Here is a 20,363-nt window from a genome sequence, read left to right as displayed (position 1 = left end):
TGCTTACTTTAGAAAACTGACATTTTAAAATAATGTTGCCAGTTTTCATAAATCTCCTCCAGTTCTAGGTGCTTTGATTAGCAAGTACTTTCTTTTGACATGCATGCAGTCGTTGGAAGGACATGGAATCAATCTATGCTCTTCATTTTTGAAAATTGATCTGTAATTGAACCAGAGACACATGGAGGCAAAGAACTTTCAAGAGATCACCCAGTAAAACACCCAATAAGATAGGGAAAACACTCAGGAAGAGAAGTGTTCCTTCAAGTCCTTCACTGGATGTATGGACAATTGTCACCTTTGAGTTTGTTCTTCATCATGCCCTTTGGGAGCTGTCTCTTGACCACCTAGCAGCAATTTCAATTTTGTGGCCCCATCTCCTACAGCATACAGGTGGACCTGACCGAATCTTAATAATAAGAATATATTATCCACGGGAGCTCTAGTAGTTTTGGCTTTCCTCATGTCATAGTAGCATCCCCACTGGGACTCTGTGCTGAGAAATTTTCCTCTGTAGAGACTGCTGGTCTGAGGGGTCCTGGGCCCTCTGACCTATGGTTCCAGCCAGGACAAGGTGTGGTCGCAGTTTCTTCGTGTTGCTAAGACTTTATCTTTGGTGAGTGACTTCCCATTTATTTTGAGAAAAACACTTAAGCCTTGGGCCTTTTGGTTAGGCAAATTGTAAAGATGTGTCTAATATCCTATTTTAAAATAAAAAGGTTTAAGAGGCATCTGAGTGGCTCAGTGGGTTAAACATCTGACTCTTGATTTCAGCTCAGGTCACGATCTCACAGTTTGTGAGTTCAAACCCCACACAGGGCTCTGCACTGACAGCACAGAGGCTGCTTGGGATTCTCTCTCTCCTTCTGTCTCTGCCCCTCCCCTGCTAATCATGCTCACGTTCTCTCTCTCTCACTCTCTAAATAAATAAATAAATAAATAAGCTAAAATAAAATAAAATAAAACAGTGAGAGAGAGAGAGAGAGAGAGAGAATCTTTGATCCCCCTATGGATGCAGTGAGTGGTACAGGTTTTGATGATACAACCAGGGCATCAAAGTATCAAAGGAAATTTTTCTATCTTCCCACTCTTTACCCTAAACCAAGCTCTTTTAGTTTTAGTTTTAGTCTTTACCCTAAGCCAAGCTCTTCACCATGAAGCAGCAAAGATGGCCTTCATGACCTTTACACATTATCCTAATACATTCATATAGATTATTGAAGGGAAAAAATGAGCTTTGGGACATATATTCTCTATATTATTTATTTTGTCTGTGTTCCAAAGACAGCATGGGCCTAAATTTTGGCTTTGGGACCCATGGATTGAACTTAAGCTAAGTATATAGTATTACTTAAATGTAGTCTCTTAATCGTGAAACGTTTGGGGTCTGGTTTTTAGTATACGGTGTTTTTGTTTTTGTTTGTCAACACTCTGAGTTGCTCAGGAAGTCATGTGATTTAATTTAATGGGTTATTATGGCTGTCTGTTGTTCATATGGTTGTTGACTCTTGATAGTTTAAAAAATGTAAACTATTAGGGCTTATAGTTTATGGGGCCTGCAGAGGCCCCATTTTTTGTCTCTAATCTTATTTGCTTTCCCTTTCCCCTACCTGCATCACAGTAGAAATTTATCTTTTAAGGCAAAAGAATATTTAAATTAATAGTAGCAAAATCATCTCCAGGGAAACAATAAGAAATGGTCTTGCCTATGTGATAGAATAAAAATAGAGTGGTAGAACGTGGATTTGACCTCTATTCCTCTGCACAAGCATGATAAAAAGGGGAAAAAAGTTTTCATTACATGCTCTGTGCAAAATCAATCAATCAATCAATCAATAATAAGTGGCCAACTTGTGTATAATTTGTATTGCCATAATTAAAATATGTTTCATTATAATCTTCATAAAACTAATACATAATTGTGCAATGTTACATGCTGAATTCCTGAAGGTCCCGTGCTCATAAGCCTGATCTAAATGCAACTTGAATGCCAAGTGCAGCTCTCATTCTTCATTTTAGGTTTATGAACTGGAATTTAAATGCCATTTAACATGCATGTGAACTGGGTCCCTGAATACAATACTAACTTTCATTTGAATGATTCTTATCTCATTTTTTAATTTGTGTCTAGCTCATCTTTGCTACGTCACAGTGAAGGATGGGGGGAAGGATATAAAAATTTTGCCGCCTACTTATTGAAACATAATGTGATGAAGAGAGGAGGGAAGAAGATGGAATATAGTCACAAAATAATAATTTATCCTCTAGGTCTGAAAAATAGCCAGTCAACAATTTGGAAACGTTAGTTTATAAAGAACAGTCAATGTTATTTCTTATTCAGGGATATGAAATATTATTTAATGTATACTTGACCTTAATAAATAAAAGTAAATAAATCTTATTTCTTATTACACTTTCTTTTCAGAAGCACTATTTCCAATGGTTAGCTTACTCATTAAACATTAAACTAAATGAACAGTAATCTGAGAAGAATAACATGGCTTGCTTTTTTTATCAGACACTATACTGAATATTTTTTGACATTAATTTTTTCACTCATTCATTTATTTGTTTCCATTTTTAAAAGGCCAGGAAACAATTGTGAGACAGTTAGAACACGGAGGTTAAGCACAGGCTTCAAACCCTGCCTCTTCTGTTTACTTGCTGTGTGACCTTGGGCATATTATGCAACCTTTCTGTGCCTCACTCTTTTTCTGTGAAATGGCTGCTTATCTTGTAGAGCAATGATCAGAATTAATAAGTTAATATATGCGACTTGCTTGGAAGCATGCTTGGAAAATAATAGAGCGCAACACATGCCAAGGTAGTTACTAGAGAATTTGCCCAGCATGGCGATAAGATGCATGATTGGTAGTTAATAGATTTGTCTGAATCTAGAATTTGGAGATTCAACCAAAACCAAAACCAAAACCAAACCTTTTTATGTCATTGCATGTATTGTATCCATATGGGTAAAACAGTGGTAAAATTAGTTGAAAGTTAGAAATAGTTTGTTAAAATTATATTTCTTTAAATGAAATTCAAGAATAGCTTGCAATCAATAATGTCATTTCATAAATGATCACATCTTATCTCTCAGGGGGTAAGCTGCTGGGCAGACTGAAGGCCTAGACTGATAATTACTATTATAAATTATTACTGATCGGAATGTAATACATTACTCTTCATTGAGCAACTATTCAATGAAGTCTTCTATTTCTACCTAAAACACACCTTGCTCGGAAAATGATTCAAGAAATGTTAACTGATGCACTTCTCAGCCATGATGATACGAGCTCATTTTTGAAATTGCTTTTTTTTGTATGTCTCTTACTATTCATGAGTGAATATATATCTGTATTTATGTCTTTATTTTTGATATCTTAAATGACAGTTTCAAGGCTCACCTTCATGGTATAATTTAGAGTAGGAAAGGGATTCAATGGGCACATACTCAACCGATGAAAGAGTATTTAATCAGTGCTTCCCAAAGGCTCAGTTTTAGTGCTGGGTTGATTTTAAAAACTGACTTGAGAGGCATTTAAGAATTCATCTATACGCTCCTTGAAATGTGATCACTCTTCTGTGTAATATTCCTAGTTTCAGAGACTTCCTCAAGAGACTGATTTGTCTTTAATATTGCTTTCAAAGATGGTACCACCATTTACTGGCCACGAAGCTAAATACCTTGTGCGCATTCTGCCACTTAATCCCTTCCATGTGGTTATGCTGTTACTATCCAAAATTTATAGTGAAGGAAATGGAGGCCTACAAAGATGATGTTACCTGCCCAAGGTCACACAGCCATGATGTACATTGAAGAGCCAGGATGAAACTCAGATTGTCTGATCCCACCTACCATCAGCAGTCAGAACTCTGATCGTTGCTTCCACCCACTATCTTGAATAATCTTCTTTATCTAAGATCTTTAAGTTGTATTTACTTGCATTTGGCCCAGACTCTTTCCTTGCAGGGTTGGGCAGCCCAGTCTTCGTTTCCCACCTTAAATGGAAGGAGTCTCTTGTGGCCCTACATATCCTCATCATATTTTGGCTACCATTAGTTTCTCATTCATGTATTTTGATATGTGATAAACGAATAGATCTCCCGCATAAAATCACTCACTCTCTTTCCAGAATTCTTGCCACTTAGAAAGGCAAAAGGCAAAAAAGGCAAAGATTTGCCTATTCCCGAGAAAACTGTTGCTATCCAAAATTAACAAGCCCTTTCAAGATGGCTGTTTGCTACTCGCTAAAATAGTATAAAATGTCATTTACCGTCTATAATTCAGAACCATAACGTCACATATACATATTTTTTAACGTTTCTATAATTGTGGCTAGCACACGTAAATTTCAGGCTAAAGAAGTATGAGAGATATCACATAGATCCATATCAATCCTTTGTATAGAGAAAACTTCTTTTTAAATATGCTGAAACCTGGGGTGCCTGGGTGGCTCAGTCGGTTAAGCGGCCGACTTCAGCTCAGGTCATGATCTCGCGGTCCGTGAGTTCGAGCCCCGCGTCGGGCTCTGGGCTGATGGCTCAGAGCCTGGAGCCTGCTTCCGATTCTGTGTCTCCCTCTCTCTCTGCCCCTCCCCCGTTCATGTTCTGTCTCTGTCTCAAAAATAAATAAAAAGTTAAAAAAAATTAAAAAAAAAATATGCTGAAACCTGTAAAGAGGATCTCCTTGTCAGCAAAGATTACATCGGTAAAGCTTTCAAAGAAATCATCTCTTTGGGCAAGAGTTCAGTTTTGATCTTCAGCTGTGGTTCTGTTAACTTGCCTGTCGAGATCAATTAAAGTGGTTACCGCTTTTTTTATTTCAAAAACGAAGTGGTTCTTGATCCTGGTTGTGGCTTTACATTTCATTGGGTACATTTAAAAAGTGAACTACCCTTGCCTGGGCCCCATGAGCATATGTAGTTCATCTGGAGCGCAGTGTGGACACTACTCCTCCTAAGTGATTCTCAGGTGCAGTTAGAGGTGAGAAGCATGGGGAGAAGTCAGCAAGGTAGGAAAGGCCATTTTCTCCACAGCAGCACTAAGTGCCACAGAGATCTGTTCCCTTCATTACTTTATAAGCCTTAAAACTACCTTCAAAATTCTTTGGTCACGGAATTCTTCTAATACCTTGCCGTGACACTTGAAAATATGTAACTTTAAGCTTAAGAAATTGAAAGAAGAGCAGCATGGGCAGATTAGCTCTGATCAGAAAACCAAATTATCTGGGTTCTGGGGAACCCATTGATTAACCATTGGAGAAAGATTAATCCATTGATTAACCTTGGAGAAAGTATATAGCCTCTCTGGTCTTCAGATTTGTTCCCTAGTCTCATGCTTGCTGTCATCTTTAAGGTTCTTGAAATCGTCAGTGGTCTGTCCGAGACCACTCAATGTCCCACAATTTTTAATCATCGGAGAGATTTTTATTTCGTTTAAAGTTCCCAAGGAGATTTTTATTTTTTTCTTAATTTTTTCTTCTAATTTTTATTTAATTTCTAGTTAGTTCACATATAGTATAATATTGGTTTCAGGAGTAGAATTCAGTGATTCATCACTTACATATAACAGCCAATGCTCATCATAACAAGTGCCCTCCTTAATGCCGGTCCACCATTTTGCCCGTCCCCCACCCCCCTCCCTCCATCAAGCCTCAGTTTGTTCTCTGTCATAAAGAGTCTCTTAGGGTTTGTTTCCCTCTCTGTCTTTTTTCCCCCAAGGGGATTTTTAAAAAGTAGCCCAATGCTATCATTTCCTTGAAACTTAATGTCCTTTCCTGTGGATCAAAATCCTTTTTCATACCTCTGGAGAAGTAAACCTCTCCTCTCACTTTCATACAAACTCCGCCCTCAATGTTCAGGGAAGTTGTTCCCCATCAAAGCCCCTAAAAGACTTGCTCTTCCTGCTCATTGGAGCCCGAGTGACCTGGCCCAGGAGCTATCCCGTCTGGCACCGTCATATACACAGGAGCCTCAAATCTGTGCTCTGTGTTCTTAGGATACATTTCAACTTCTTTATCACTCTTGGTCGCCATGAATTTCCTTCAGGTCATGACCTCCCCAAGATTGTCTACATGTATAGTCATCACTGAGTGCTTAAGAAGTCATAGTCAAAAGGCCAAGTAGTTTGAGTATTTGTCATTTTTTTTCACGGATCTTTACATACTATTTAAAAAATAGCAATAAGTCACTCTTTATTACTGATATTGCACTTCTTAAATCTCCTTACTAAAGACTAACAGGAACAGACATTTCTCATGAGGAATGAATACTTGAAATGTACTTGGCAGTAAGCATATGAGAAAACAGTCAATGACATCATAGATGCATTGCATCTGGTCACAAATACCAGTGACATAACTTACAATAACCCTTTGCTTATTGAAAATTGCCCAGACTCCTGCTGTACTGTTCCTTTGGAAAAGCTGCTTGGTATGTAGTGTTTAATTCAGTATTTTAAAGCCACCCTTTTGTAGGCCCATTCCACTTCAGCGAAAGTTACAACGCCTTGTGTGTGTTAGTGTAAAAAAAGAAGGCAAAGTTTATCGCCTGCCTCTCTCTCTCTCTCAGTATCAGAATATTAGTATTTTTAGGTGAATAAAATAGCCTATTTTAGAGATCTGTAGAGGGTAAGCTTGAATGTGTTGTTAATTTCATGTGCCGTCAGGGAGAATAGATATGAAAAGGAATAATTTGATGAAAACATCCATGCTTTAGTATTATAATTATTTTAACAATGATGAAGTTTTATTATGGGACTAGAACCCTGTTTTCTCCTTCTCTGCCACTTTTTTTGGTATTATGGAATATTCACAATTTGAGAGAAATCACTCCATCACTAGAGTCATCTTATCTGCAACCCCTAAGCGAATTGCTTTTCCCACTCTCTAATTTATCCAAAGAACATCTCCCTGGTCAGTATTACAAGCCATTTTTATTATTTTCCTTCACTTGTTTATTAATCATTTTGCCATCAGGAAAGGAAAGGAAAAGTCACATCCAATTTTTTCTTTCTTTTTTTCCTCTCCTGCTCTATGACAAGATTGAAAGCCTAAAGAACGAGAGTTCAAATCTTGCTTGAAATAGAGACACATTATTCTCAACCAGAGAAATTCTGGATTTACGTTTCATTTTCTTGTGGAAAAATTACTTTAATTCAATTTTGGAAAAACCCACACATTTTACATGTGTGACCAGTAAATTTGTCCCTTGATTTCATTAAAGTGTTTGGCAAGAGTTCACAGATTTTGCCAGCAACTCTCAAAGAACTGCTTTAATGGTCTAATTGTTACAATTTGGTAATTAGCTAGAGTCACATTTCAAAGTGTGACCGATAAGATTTGGCAGAGTTAGCCAGTATTTCAGAAAATGGACTAGAGTCATAGAGATGCTACTATTGTTCTTGTCTTCACGTTTATACTTTTACTTTGGACTCCTGAGACGTACGGCTTTTGTGACTCTGCCACAACCTACTATTCCCAACACATCCCTGACAGCTGCAAGCATCTTTGGGGAAGTGTCCCCTCAAGTTCCTGTTTCCAGTCATTAATGCAAAAGAAAGAAAAACGCTAGAGGCACTGACAACCATCCAACGCTTCAGCTGGCTTCAGCAATTGCCACTTGCGCAAGACCCGTGTTTGTGAAAGCAACCCAAGAATCTTTGAACAGGATGTAATCAACCTCCGATCTGCTGAGAAACACTGCAAAAATGACTTCCCCTGCCAAAAATAATAATGTCGTTTATGAGCAGCCCTTCCATGTCTAAGGAAGAAGTAGCCCCACGTGTGAGTTTCTGCTGGCTTCAGAGGAGCAGGCGAAGAAAAGGGCAAATCCTACCTACCCCAGCCTAAAATACACGGCATCAGAACGCATGGCAAGCTGTGGCTCATTCCAAAGGTGCTGGCAATATCCGGGAAGACTCCTATCCGCAAAAATCCAAAGGGTAAGTGACCCCGGACAAAGGGATTAGATTTGGCAGGAATTCCGTGCTGTCGCTTTCCCTCTGTAACCAAGCTGCCTTGTCTTGTGAAGGCAGAGCTGTTAAATACCTCTCAGTCACCAGCCCCAACCCAAATCTTTCTTTCTTTCTTTCTTCCTGTCTTTTTTTTTTTTTTTTTCCAAAATATCATTTGGCAGCTTCCCTTAAAGGACATCAAGAGCTCAGGAAGGAATATTCATGAATGCTCCTTTAGATAAGTTTCATCACAAAAGCCCTGCACCTACCTCCGTCAAGTCTGGGCTGCTCGGTCCGCATGGGCTGGATGTGAGAAAAGACCCCGTATGATGGCTGCTCCGAATTTACCAGAAAGAGAGGACCTGAGATGCTTGTCCTTTAAGTGTCTCTAAACATGGTTTGCATAGCTGGATCTCTGCTTATCTGTGCCTTTCGGCTTTCGCTTCCATACATGGATCTGTTCCCAACAGTAACTCCAAGCTGTGGAAAAGAAGCTATCTGGCAGCTCTCTGCTTCATCCAACACATGGACGATAAAAATACACATATAGAGATCCTTCCAGCCAGGCCCGTTTCCCACCCCGCCGTCCTGCCACTGTGCCTTTTTGGAAATACGCTTTCAGATTGGCATTTCTACTCCCCGGACGTTTAGGGAACAATCACTTTTCCCCTGATTCCCACGTAGAGCTTTTAGGATGTGGGTTTGCTTAGCTTATGAAAACAGAGGCACAATTATAACTCCTTACCACGGTCTGGTCTTCATCCTTAAAGATTTTAGCGATAAGATATGTACAGGACCTGCAAAATGTTGAGTGAATGGTGAAATGTATAAATGAATGTCTGGACAAATGGACGTGAATTTGTACATGAATGAATACATACATACTTAATGTACTTATTTAGTTAAGACGAGCCGTGAACACTCTGAATTATTTGTCTTAAAGGATAAGGTAGCAACGGAAGGTCAGAGTGATCAAAGTCTTCAAGACAGAAGGAGAGGCCAGGTTCTTCCGGACACAGCTTCTCATTTAGGACTTTGTGGCAATTCCTACTAATCCACCATCTAGCATACAGTTCGAGATTCAGAAAACTTTTTTTATAGTGTTAAAGAATGTAAACTCGACCAGAAGACTAATTGCTACACTTATTAACTGTCAGCGATGCTTTAAATGACACATAACCTGGACCTGAATTTGAAGGGTAGGGAAGGAGAAATCTGGCTGCGGCTAATAAAGCTCTAGGGGAGAGGTCCTCCCCCAGGGGGCTGTGGAAACTCCACTTAACCTTCCAGTTCCTGAAAATTCGGCTTCTCTCTTTCAAAATTTCTCTCTTTTTTTCAGTCTGTTGGGACGCGCGTGCGTGTGTGTGCACGTGCTCACGTATGTGAGAGAATTCCCGAATAACATTTTTCCATTAGCCTTTTTTTCCCAGTCCTGTTAAAATTCCTATAGACTCTCTTATCTGAAGAAGAAAAAATAAATTTGAGGTATGCAGAGATAATTCATTTTTGTGTACTGAAATGGAACAAGTTTGCTTAAAGCCTTCCAGAGGAAAAGGAGAAGGATGGATGACACAAGATTGGCAAAAGGATCATTGTTGCGGGTGGTTGACTGGTCGCTGGGGGACTCATTCTATTATCCTCTCTCCTTTGCGTACATTTTAAAATTTGTGTAAAAGAGGGAAGGGTACAAAATAGCTGTACTAATGGCAAGTTGGAGGAATTCTGGATTTGAGTAATCTCTGTGCAAAGCACTAAGGCCAGAGCAAGGAGGGGCAATTATTTTTTTCATTCAAAATATTATGACATTCAAAAAAAAAAAATTAAAAAAAAAAAAAAAGGGGGCGCCCGGGTGGCTTGGTCGGTTAAGCGTCCGACTTCGGCTCAGGTCACGATCTCGCGGTCCGTGAGTTCGAGCCCCGCGGGGGGCTCTGTGCCGACAGCTCAGAGCCTGGAGCCTGTTTCAGATTCTGTGTCTCCCTCTCTCTGTGACCCTCCCCCGTTCATGCTCTGTCTCTCTCTGTCTCAAAAATAAATAAACGTTAAAAAAAAAATTCAAAATATTATGACATTCAAACCTTCCCCTCCCTCCCTTCAATCAGACATATGTGTGTGTTTGTGTGTGTGTAGAGTCTATATCGTAATACATTTTATGTTATTATTATCTATATATTTTCAATCTGACATAAATGTATATATAGATTCCATTTGTTAGTGCATTTTATGTTGTATAGTATCTACACATTATACGTAGGCATAATAATGTGTTATCTGTATAAAAATATATATTCTATATAAAAATAATGTATCTGAGGTAAATGAAGATATGATATTTAGTTAATTGGTTACTTTTTAAGACACGGTATTTAAAAAGCTGACCGTATGTAGCTCAGTGGCGGACCCAGCAGATGGCGGCTGTGCCCTCGGTAGAGGGACCATTCAGTGCCCTCTCTTCCCTTGCCTTTTTCTACTTTAGAATTCCTAAAGGGGAACTTTGTTTTTTCACCGCCCCTTGCAGCCAGGGACAACCGTGTAACACACGTTCTGGTCAAATAGGCATAAATAGGAGTCTCCTGGGTGAGACTTCAGGAAAGTGTGTCTTTATCTGGTAAAAAGGGACAGGGTCAGCTTTGCCCCGCTTGTCCCTCTACCCCTCCCACCTATTTCCCTCCCACAGAATGAACCTGGAGACTGAAACTGCAGCCCCTATGTGGTGACCCGGAGGGGACAAGGGAGAGGACAAAGGCCTATGAGGTAAGGAAGCTGGGCCAGACAGGCAGAAAGAACTTCAGGTATTGACAGCCTCACCGAGTTGCCCACCCCGGACTTCCTGGTCTTTGAGAAAAATAAAACCATAATTCATACAGAAAGTGGACTTTTAATTTTTTTTCAGATGCGGGTGTTTGGGTGGATGATGGTAACATTCAGACTCCAATTCTGATTTTTCCACTCCCCACTCCACACTTTTCAATCCTTCCCCAAAACGTTTAGGATAAAATATAAATTGCTTAACTTAGTTCTCAGGGATGTTTTAAAATTTACTTGCAATTCACATATTTTTTTAAAAAGTTTTTATTTATTTATTTTGAGAGACACAGAGACAGTGGGAGGAGCAGAAAGAGAGAAAGAGAGAGAGAGAGAGGGAGAGAGAGAATCCCAAGCGGGCTCCACACTATCAGCACAGAGCCTGATGCAGGGATCAAACCCCTGAAGCCGTGAGATCATGACCTGAGCCGACACCAAGAGTCGGAGGCTTAACTGACTGAGCCCCCCCAGGTGCCCCAATTACAATTCACATCTTAATCTCGTCTCTGGTCACTCACCCACCCAGGTCCTTTCATTGAAGCCACCTCCAGTGACCTGTACTGCATGCACAGCCTGACTACGTAGAAAGCCGCGGTTTTCCTCACATTTCTTATGCTATTTTCCTGCGCCTTTTCTTTCTGCGCAGAACATTCGTCATTGTCTTCTGTGTTTAGCTAACTCTCCTTGAACTTCAAGTCTCGGATCAGCTGCTCTTTCCTCCGGGAGGATGCTGGTCTTTCCAGTGCGGTTTAGGATCTGGAGCACACGTTGTACAACTCTGCCTTCCCACGCTATAACTCTAGGGTAACTGCTATTTCACCCTTTTGCTTTTTCAATTCAGCTTCAAGTTCCACAAAGTCAGGGAACAGATTTCACCTGCACTCGTATTATTAGGACTTAGCCTACAATAGGCATTCAATACAATATTTAACTAAATAAATGATGGAATGGATAGATCAATAAATTATTCTTGATCAGAGAGAGAAAGAAAGATTTCATGGAATAAGTGCATGGCTTGGAATTAGACTCCTCACTCTTGAAGCAGGGTTAGAACTGAGACAGGCACAGATTCAGGCACAGACCAAGGACCAAGTACAAAGGTCCCGAGTTCCTGAGTGAACAAATGGTAGATAAGAAGGCAGGAATTCCAGGTGGACAAAGTTGAGTCAAAGCCAAGAGGCAATATGGTACAGAATCTGTTTGACTAACTGTGAGGAGTCCACCTGGGCTGAGGCTTGGGATGGAGGAAACCCAAAAGACCTTGAGTGACAGGCTTAGCATGTTGGTTTGGGGTATATTAAGTGGAGGCGTTATGACACAATCAAAGTTGCGATTTTTTTTTTATGAGACTTAATTTTCCTTCTTGATGAGTTTTGATGGTAATAGAATGCTACAGGAATCTTGAAAGCAAACGTTTACAAAGAAAAGCGGGTGGGTGGGTTCCTACTTGGCACTCTCTGCAAGAAAATTCTTCTTTTTTAAAGCTTATGTATTTATTTTGAAAGGGGGGAGGAGCATGACCAGGGGAGGCGTAGAGAGAGAGGGAGACAGAGGATCCGAAGCGGGCTTGCTGCTGACAGCAGAGAGCCCCATGCGGGCCTCGAACCCACAAACCATGAGATCATGACCTGAGCTGAAGTCAGATGCTTAACCAACTGAGCCACCCAGGTGCCCCAACTCTGCAAGAAAATTCTTAATGTCTTCTTTGCTCCTAAAGGGACATCTTGCTTTCTAGGTTCACTATTAAATTTAATGTGTTAGAAGGGAAGAAGGAAGAGGAGGAGGGGTGTAGAAGTATATAATCACACCTCAGAATGAAGTGTTGGGGCTTTAGCTACTTTAAAAATTTGTCTGCATGCTTATACGATCACTTGTATTTTAAATTCTTCCCAGGGCTTTGAAAATGCAGAACCATTGTGCTTAACATCAGAGATTGCTTCTAGAAGATCTCTTAATTCTTTTTTCAAAAAGTTTTTAAAATATTTATTTATTTTTGAGAGAGAAAGAGACAGAGCAAAAGTGGGGGAGGAACAGAGACAGAGGGAGACACAGAATCTGAAGCAGGCTCCAGGCTCTGAACTGTCAGGACAGAGCCTGACGCAGGGCTCGAACCTTAAACCGTGAGATCATGGCCTGAGCCAAAGTCGGATGCTCAACCGACTGAGCCACCCAGGTGCCCCTGTCTCTTAAGTAATTCTAATAGCTCTAATATAATAAGGATATTTAATTCATTTGATGTTTTCATTTTTAAAATATTTGATTATTTGTGGTGTATATCCTCATATGTCAGATTACGTGATCTGGTGCTTTCAAGTCATCAACAATGATTTAGCTCTAACCGAGCTGGCGGCATCCAGGGAGATGATCTTGGGTAAATTCATCTCCTTTTTGCTCTTCACAGGGTTTGATTTTGTTCTTCTATGCCATTTGCAAATGATGAGCCCTCTTCCTCTGCTTTGGAACTCATGTCCCATGATCTGCAAGAAACATTTTTTTAATGTTCATTTATTTTTATTTTTGAGAGAGAGAGACAGAATGTGAGCGGGATGTCAGAATGTCAGAGAGAGAGAGAGAGAGAGAGGAACCGAAGCAGGCTCCAGGCTCTGAGCTGTCAGCACAGAGCCTGATGCGGGGCTCGAACCTACAAACTGTGAGATCATGACCTGAACCGAAGTTGAATGATTAACCAACTGAGCCACCCAGGCCCTCCTGCAAGGATCATTTTTAAAAAACTATTTGCAAACAGATTTTTGAGGGGTGTTTGGGGGTGCTTCCAATGATTAACACCTGAACAACAGAATAGAAAGCCCAAACTGGTCTCGTATTCCTTCTGGGATTTAAGGTCTCAAACCCTTCATAGTTGTCCAATGATACTCTTTTGACTTTATGTGAATGTAAGGACCTCCCTGTAGAAGAAAGCAAGAGAAATGGTATAGTCATAGTTACTTGTGAGTTTAGTCCTATTTTAAAAACATTTTAAAAACAAAGCAAAGAATAATCAACAGTATTCAATTATTTTTGCTCTCTATTGAAACTGTAGATTCTCAGGGGCGCCTGGGTGGCTCAGTCGGTTAAGCGTCCGACTTTGGCTCAGGTCATGATCTCACAGTTTGTGAGTTCGAGCCCCGTGTCGGGCTCTGTGATGACAGCTCAGAGCCTGGAGCCTGCTTCACATTCTGTGTCTCCCTCTCTCTGCCCCTTCCCTGCTCATGCTCTGTCTCTCTCTGTCTCAAAAATAAATAAACATTAAAAAAAATTAAAAAAAAAACAAACTGTAGATTCTCCTTTGTAAGTGGATTAGAATATTCCTGACTTCAGGAACTGAGCCCATTATATACTGTATAATCTATTTATAGTATCTAATACGGTGTTCTATTACTAAATAAATTCCTAGAGTAATATTTCTAAATAAATAAATTTAAGATAATATTAAGGACATTAATCTACTCAGATTTTCCTGTTATTAGGATTTTTTTTGTCACCAGACACTGACTATATATAAAAAAAAAAAATCAGTGTTTAAAAGGATTCACTAATTGTAATAGTGTATCATTTAAAGTGTATTCTATCTTCCTGTGTAGACAGCCTAGGTAAGCTTGATCACATCCCTGGGCTTATCACTAGAGAACAGGCAGAGACATTATGCTAATGTAAAATATAATGAAGAAGTTTTTTTGTTTTGGTTTGGTTTTGCATGTATTTCATTGAGGTATAGGGAGAGCTTGAAGGGATTGAAGGGAAGAAATTGCTTACAAGTTATTTTCACTGCAATTGTTGGACACCGGAGTAGAGAGAAAATGTTGGAATGCCATAGCATTCTCTCTCAACACCGCAGCTGGACCCTAGTGATTTTTGCAGGAGAAGGTGATTTAAAGGCACTGATGAAGGAGGAGGCATCTCGTCAGGCTTAGTTGGAACGAGACTGATTTGGAAGAACTGAGGGGTAAAGCAGAGAACTATGAGGCTGTGAAGGCAGGGAAGCATTTCTCCAAACACACTTGGCCATTGGTTCAAAGACAAGTTGAAAGACTTTGCAAAACTGCATGTTACTAAGCATTTCTTACAAAGTAACCGTGCCCAGAGGCTCACACAGCCGTCTACGCCCATAAAATATTGTATATGTCATCTACGCTATGCATTAACGTAGGAAAAAGGCATGATGAGTGTTTAGAAAAATGCACAGACATTACACGAAGACATATATTTCTCCAAAATGGAGCTTATTTTATTTGAGATACTTTCGGACTACCTACAAGCTACTTTAATGAGATTGCTTTCTGAAGGCAACAAGTTCAGTAAATCATTCTGCTTTTCTCCAGTCTTTTCATCCTGCATGTGCAGTTTTAACCATGATGGAAGGAGAGACTCTCTGGTCCAAAAAACTCAACATATTTCTTATCCACAGACACAGGTAAGTGGAAACAACCGTTCTTCCGTGTCGGCATTAGTCATTGTGATCTGTTTTTAACTTGTTGCAGAGTCAAATAACACTGGTATGTGTCATAAAATGTCTCCAAATATTCCTGGGCTTGTTCATTTGCTTCAAGCACATAAAGAGGCAAATGTTAAAGCAATGTGTTCTGATCAAGAAACAGCTGGAAATGGCAGCTGCCTGATACCGAGCAATCAAGAATGGAAGGTTTATTTTGGACGAGAGGTGTTGTCCAACTGTGAGACTGAGTGATTGCAGCTGAGAATAAGTGCAAACACAATCAATAGTGGCTCCAGGTCTGAACTCATTGAGAACTGTCTCGTGTCACGTCTTTTTCTGCTGCCGCAGTCACACTACATCCGTAGACGCCGATACTATCCGTGGAGGAGGTAAAAAGTTCTTCAGTTTATTCTTATTAAGGACAGCTTCTGAGCCATCATGATTTGAAATTACAATGACCAAAAGGCTCCTTCAGGAAAAAAGAAACAATATATTCCAAAGTCAAATTGTATAACGGACAGGTAAGAATGCCTCAACTTTAAATGGTCTTGGGTGGGCATTGCCTCAAGAGCCAGCCAAGTTGTTCTCTGCTTTCTGGAGTTGTATGACTATGGGCGAAGTGATTTCATTCTTCCCGGTCCCTAAGAGTGTTGTTATTTTATCGATACAGACCGTAGAAGCGGCTCAATAAATATTTTCTGTTGAACAATCTATAATCGCGACATTTGGTATTGAATTTCAATACTACTTCAGCATAACCTGATTGAATTCAACTCCACTCAACACAGATATATTGTTCAAAATATGTGTTTCGTTATGCCTCATTATTTATAGTCATACTTCATGTATCACACACAGATATATCACAGACACATAAAGACAGAGACGTAACTACGTAAGAAATATTCCCCAAACTTATGCTTTGTGGAGGATATCTTAATAATAGCACTTTTTAAAATAAAAATCTTTCTCCTGTTTGTATTACAAAAATGGCCATTTGATGGTTCATAAATCTTTCTCTTCTTTCCTTCGTGCCTATATCTGTGTAAGGCCTTGATGGGCCAATCACCACATGGAATACAAACGTGGATAAAATAAAGTTCCTGACCTCGGTGGGGATTAACATTCACTTGTTCCTTCACCCGATCTTTCCCAGCTAGCATTCTCATTAGACGCTTCCAGTTAAAAACACAAAAACAAGAACAAACAAAAAAAAACACTTATTTTAAAACCCGGGGAGTCAACCTGGAGCCTGGGCAGCCTTTACCCTTGCTGTAGCTCTTCTCTGCTTTCTACACTCAGCTGTGCAACCCTCTTTTTCATCTGGTTGCTTTTATAATGCCAAGGGAAGAAGCACATTATTTGGAGTACAATCTTTGGGTCCAGAGTATCGAAACGCTCCTCTTCGTGAAAATGCCAAGTGACTTTATTTGTTCCATGAAGCCCTTGAAAACAGTAATGCATTTGAAACATCGGAGGGGAAGCTGTCAAAGGAAAAATAGAATTATCTCCACCACCACCTACACTCTCTCGAACAAAATTATAATGTCGTCGTATGGAAGGAAGTCCATTCCGTAGAGCACTACTTTTATTAAAACGGGCGTGTAATCCTGGAGGCTTAAAGGTGTCAGGTCTGACCAGGAGATAAAATAGAGTATACCATTTGTTGGTATTCGTACAGCATTTTTCTTCTGAGGATCCCAAAGAGATTAATCTTTCTTGTTGTTTGAAATCTTAGCCAGTGTGCTTTAATATATTTAGCAACCTCGGAGTAAGCAGGTCTCAGGGTAGATGAAGCTTTTAGGGATTTAATTTCTTGTTAAGCCTGGAAAACAAGAGGGTAATGACCTCTAAACCCCGGCAGCCCGTGCACCCGGGCAGTGTCTTCACGGACTGTTGCTGCATGGGCATGGGGACATTATTCAGAGCCCCAACCCCAAAATTGCTCCTGCCCGCATGACCCTCTGCCAAGTAACAAATTAAAAGGCCCAACTCAATCACTTCTTTGAAGGCCCAGCGTCCATACTCAGAAATGGCAGAGGGTTCATTCCAAAATGTTCGTTTTCTACTGAAAAGGCTACATCAAACTTTCTAGCATCATAGCAATGGTTTTTAACTTTTAATTTAAAAAAATGTTCTATTTAGAGCATTTATATTTCACATCAGCATAGTTATTTTGGGGTTGAGATGCCATACTAAAGAGCCATTAGGTCCTTATGATATTAGGATTTATGCAAGAAAGAGCACATTGTTACCATGGGGATCAGTAAATAGTCTTGATCTGAGACACCAGTTCCCACTGCCAAGACATGGGTGGGAGAAGGTGGTTCCCACAGACTCTGTTTTCTCTAGGCTAAAAATATCGTATGATTTCTATTAAAGGGCAATTAAAAAAATTCTCAGTGATTTAACCTAAAAGAAGCGGACCCTATCATTTTCAGAACAATTCGGCAGTGAGCTCGCTATCTAATACTTAGAGACGGCATTTGTATGCAATATTAATTATGCTCATGCGCCGTCATGTCAAAGGTGGTGTTGCAAGTGCAGCCTTTTTTAGTGATGTTTCACACTGGCCTTCAAAAGGAAATGGCGTATAGAGACACATATATCACAGACATAAATGACTTCTTTTTAAGGGTTACGACATAAATTTAGCACCTTGAAGTTAACTCTTCAAAACAGTTGTTTTGGGGGCACCTGGGTGGCTCAGTGGGTCAAGTGTCTGACTATTGATTTAGGCTCAGGTCATGATATCATGGTCATGAGGTCGAGCCCCGCACAGGGCTCCACACTCAGTGCGGAGATTAAGATTCTCTCTCTTCCTCTGCCTCTCTGCCTCTCCCCTGCTCACACTCTCTCTGTCTCAGAACAAACAAACAGAAAGCTGTTTTGGCTTGTGAAATGTTGCTTCAAAAGGTTGTGATGTACGTGAATTCTCTGACTGTTGCTTTTACGGCCTCTAGTCAAGAAATCCAAAACATTACAATTCTTTTCCTGAAGCTTACTACTAAGTAATACGTCAAAGTATCTACAATTAACCCTTGCATTCATAAGGTGCTGTAGAATCTGCAAAGTGATTTTACCGTCAATCTTTGTGCCCCAGGTACTTCACAATCCTATGAGATAAGCAGGGTTGGTAATAAGGTAATAGTCTCCTTTTGTATGATGAGATTGAAACGTAAAAAGGTCAGAATGACTGCCTAAACTTACAAGGTTAATAAGTGTAAGACTGAGCGCGAGGTCTCACAAGGAAAGAGACTCTTCTTACTGTGGTGTTAGGAAAATGACACGCTTCATTTCATACAATTAGTCCTATAAACTCTATCATCATATCATCAAGACTTCTGGATTCAATTCGGTGACAATGAACACTAAAGTGTGATGTGAATTATTGTCTGAAAATGTTGTTGAACTAAACAGCCGTTAAGTCAAATTATCCATTGGGTGGGGCAGGATATCATTCATGGCCCTGTAAGGGCATTTATTTTAAGAAAATTTGACACACATTGAAAGGAACTAAATTTTAGTTCATTATAAATTTTGCCAAAATTAAGTTTTATTTTACCACTTAAAAGGTAGGTTTCTTCCTCCTCCTCGTCTTCCACCTCCTTCTCCTCACTGCCCCCCACCTCCCCGACCTAGTGTGACTTGTGAGCCCTTCGTAAGTTTATCATCGCACAACTCAACCTGTTTCTTTTTTTTTTCCTCTTTGTTTTTTGTTCTTTCATTACTTTGCTGGAATCAGGGTAGCACCGCCAGGTTTAAAACATTATTATTATTCCTCATGCTGTCTTCTTCTAAGGTATGTTCTTTATATAGAATATTTGCTGGGCTCTTTCCAGGTTTAAATGAGTATAATTCATCAAGGGATCAACACTAACTGAAGAACTAAAGTCTATGCATTTTGAATGACTGCTTCTCAGAAGTTCCAAAGCACGTTTTCTTCTTCTTGAACATCGCTCCTTTTCCTGCTGGCTCGTTACTCCCTGAACATCATTTTTAACAGCACTGGCTTTGATAAGAATTTTACTTTTTCCAACTGCCCCCTTTGGAGACTTCTGTTGGTTCCTGCTACCCACGTCCCTAGAGTCCAATGTTTCTAGTCTTCTAGGCTTTGTTCTCACCTTACCTTTCATTCCCATGAGTCACCCCCGTGACCTTCCACAAGTTTTATTTTCTCCTTAGATTATAGAGTTGGCTTCTTATGTTTGCTACCAGAGACTCCCGCTTGCTATACAAGAAGAAAACGAAAGTGCTATAATTAATGCTCTTTCCTCATGCAAATAATACTATGAAATAACCAAATATTTTTGTTACCGAGCATTATTTATTACAGCAGCATTATAGTTTCCTGAAATCACTAACATTCATTTATGGAGATATTTTTACATTTTGCTTGAATCTCACATTATTTTTCACAGACTGTGCTTATCCCGTTCTGAGGGAGGGAGCCCAGATAAAATATATCCGCTTTCAAAAGCTCCCTACGATCTTTATACATGGAGCAGTGGTTCCCAAACCACATCAAAATCTACTGGGCTCGAGACTCACTCTTTTGGATAGTATACCACTTACCAGGCTCATTTAGGAGACATAGAAACGGAAGTTCTGGTTGCCCCGGTAATTTTTCTAGGTCAAGGACAAAAGTCATTTAGCTTTTTCTCCAGTCTAGGAATCTGTTTGCTCTGCTAATTGACCTAGCCGAATCAGATCAATAATGCCCCTTATCCGCAGTGAAGAAGGTAAGAAATCCATTCCAAAGTGGTGGATGCTTTGCTTTTCTCTCCTTCATGCTGTCTGCTAATGTGAATCTGGGCGTAACAGACACTACTTGGCAAAAGGTAAGTGCACCGAAGTAAAAACCATATTCTTAATGAGTTCATTTATTCCTGACAGAGGCTTAGGTTTTTACCCATCCAAGATCATCATGAAGTCACTGTGAAGAAGTGCCTTCCTATATTTTGAAATCTTGAGGAGTGGAGACTGGAGGGAACGGGGTGAGAACATTGCCTGCCAGGGTCCCTCTGAGTTCAGGTCTCCTGCATCTGTGGATTTACAACAAACGCAGTCCCCTGGAAGCTTACATTCAGATTAGGGCCAGAAAATAAGCACAAGAATAACCAAATCCATTCTTTACCAATTATATATATATTTTTCCTTCTCCTTATTAATA

The 20,363-nt window shown here is 39.9% G+C and overlaps 1 protein-coding gene and 1 long non-coding RNA gene across 6 annotated transcripts in view; one reads left to right on the top strand and one right to left on the bottom strand.

The window, feature by feature from the left end:
• The window catches only part of SLC8A1 (solute carrier family 8 member A1), a 381,275-nt gene extending 372,848 nt beyond the window's left edge, over positions 1–8,427 (bottom strand). For all 5 annotated transcript variants that reach the window (XM_049651871.1, XM_049651875.1, XM_049651874.1 and 2 more), the window contains exon 1: positions 8,226–8,427. The gene's annotated coding sequence lies outside the window, so the exon portion shown is untranslated. The remainder of the gene's footprint in view (positions 1–8,225) is intronic.
• Positions 968–18,810, top strand: LOC125937278 (uncharacterized). Its single transcript, XR_007462338.1, has 3 exons — positions 968–7,944; positions 10,631–10,707; positions 15,078–18,810. It is a non-coding gene; the product is annotated as an uncharacterized LOC125937278 (long non-coding RNA).
• Positions 18,811–20,363: the final 1,553 nt, after the last annotated feature.

This window comes from Panthera uncia (assembly GCF_023721935.1).
Source record: "Panthera uncia isolate 11264 chromosome A3 unlocalized genomic scaffold, Puncia_PCG_1.0 HiC_scaffold_12, whole genome shotgun sequence".
Lineage (NCBI taxonomy): Eukaryota > Metazoa > Chordata > Mammalia > Carnivora > Felidae > Panthera > Panthera uncia.
This window is presented reverse-complemented; position numbering and strand designations above follow the sequence as displayed.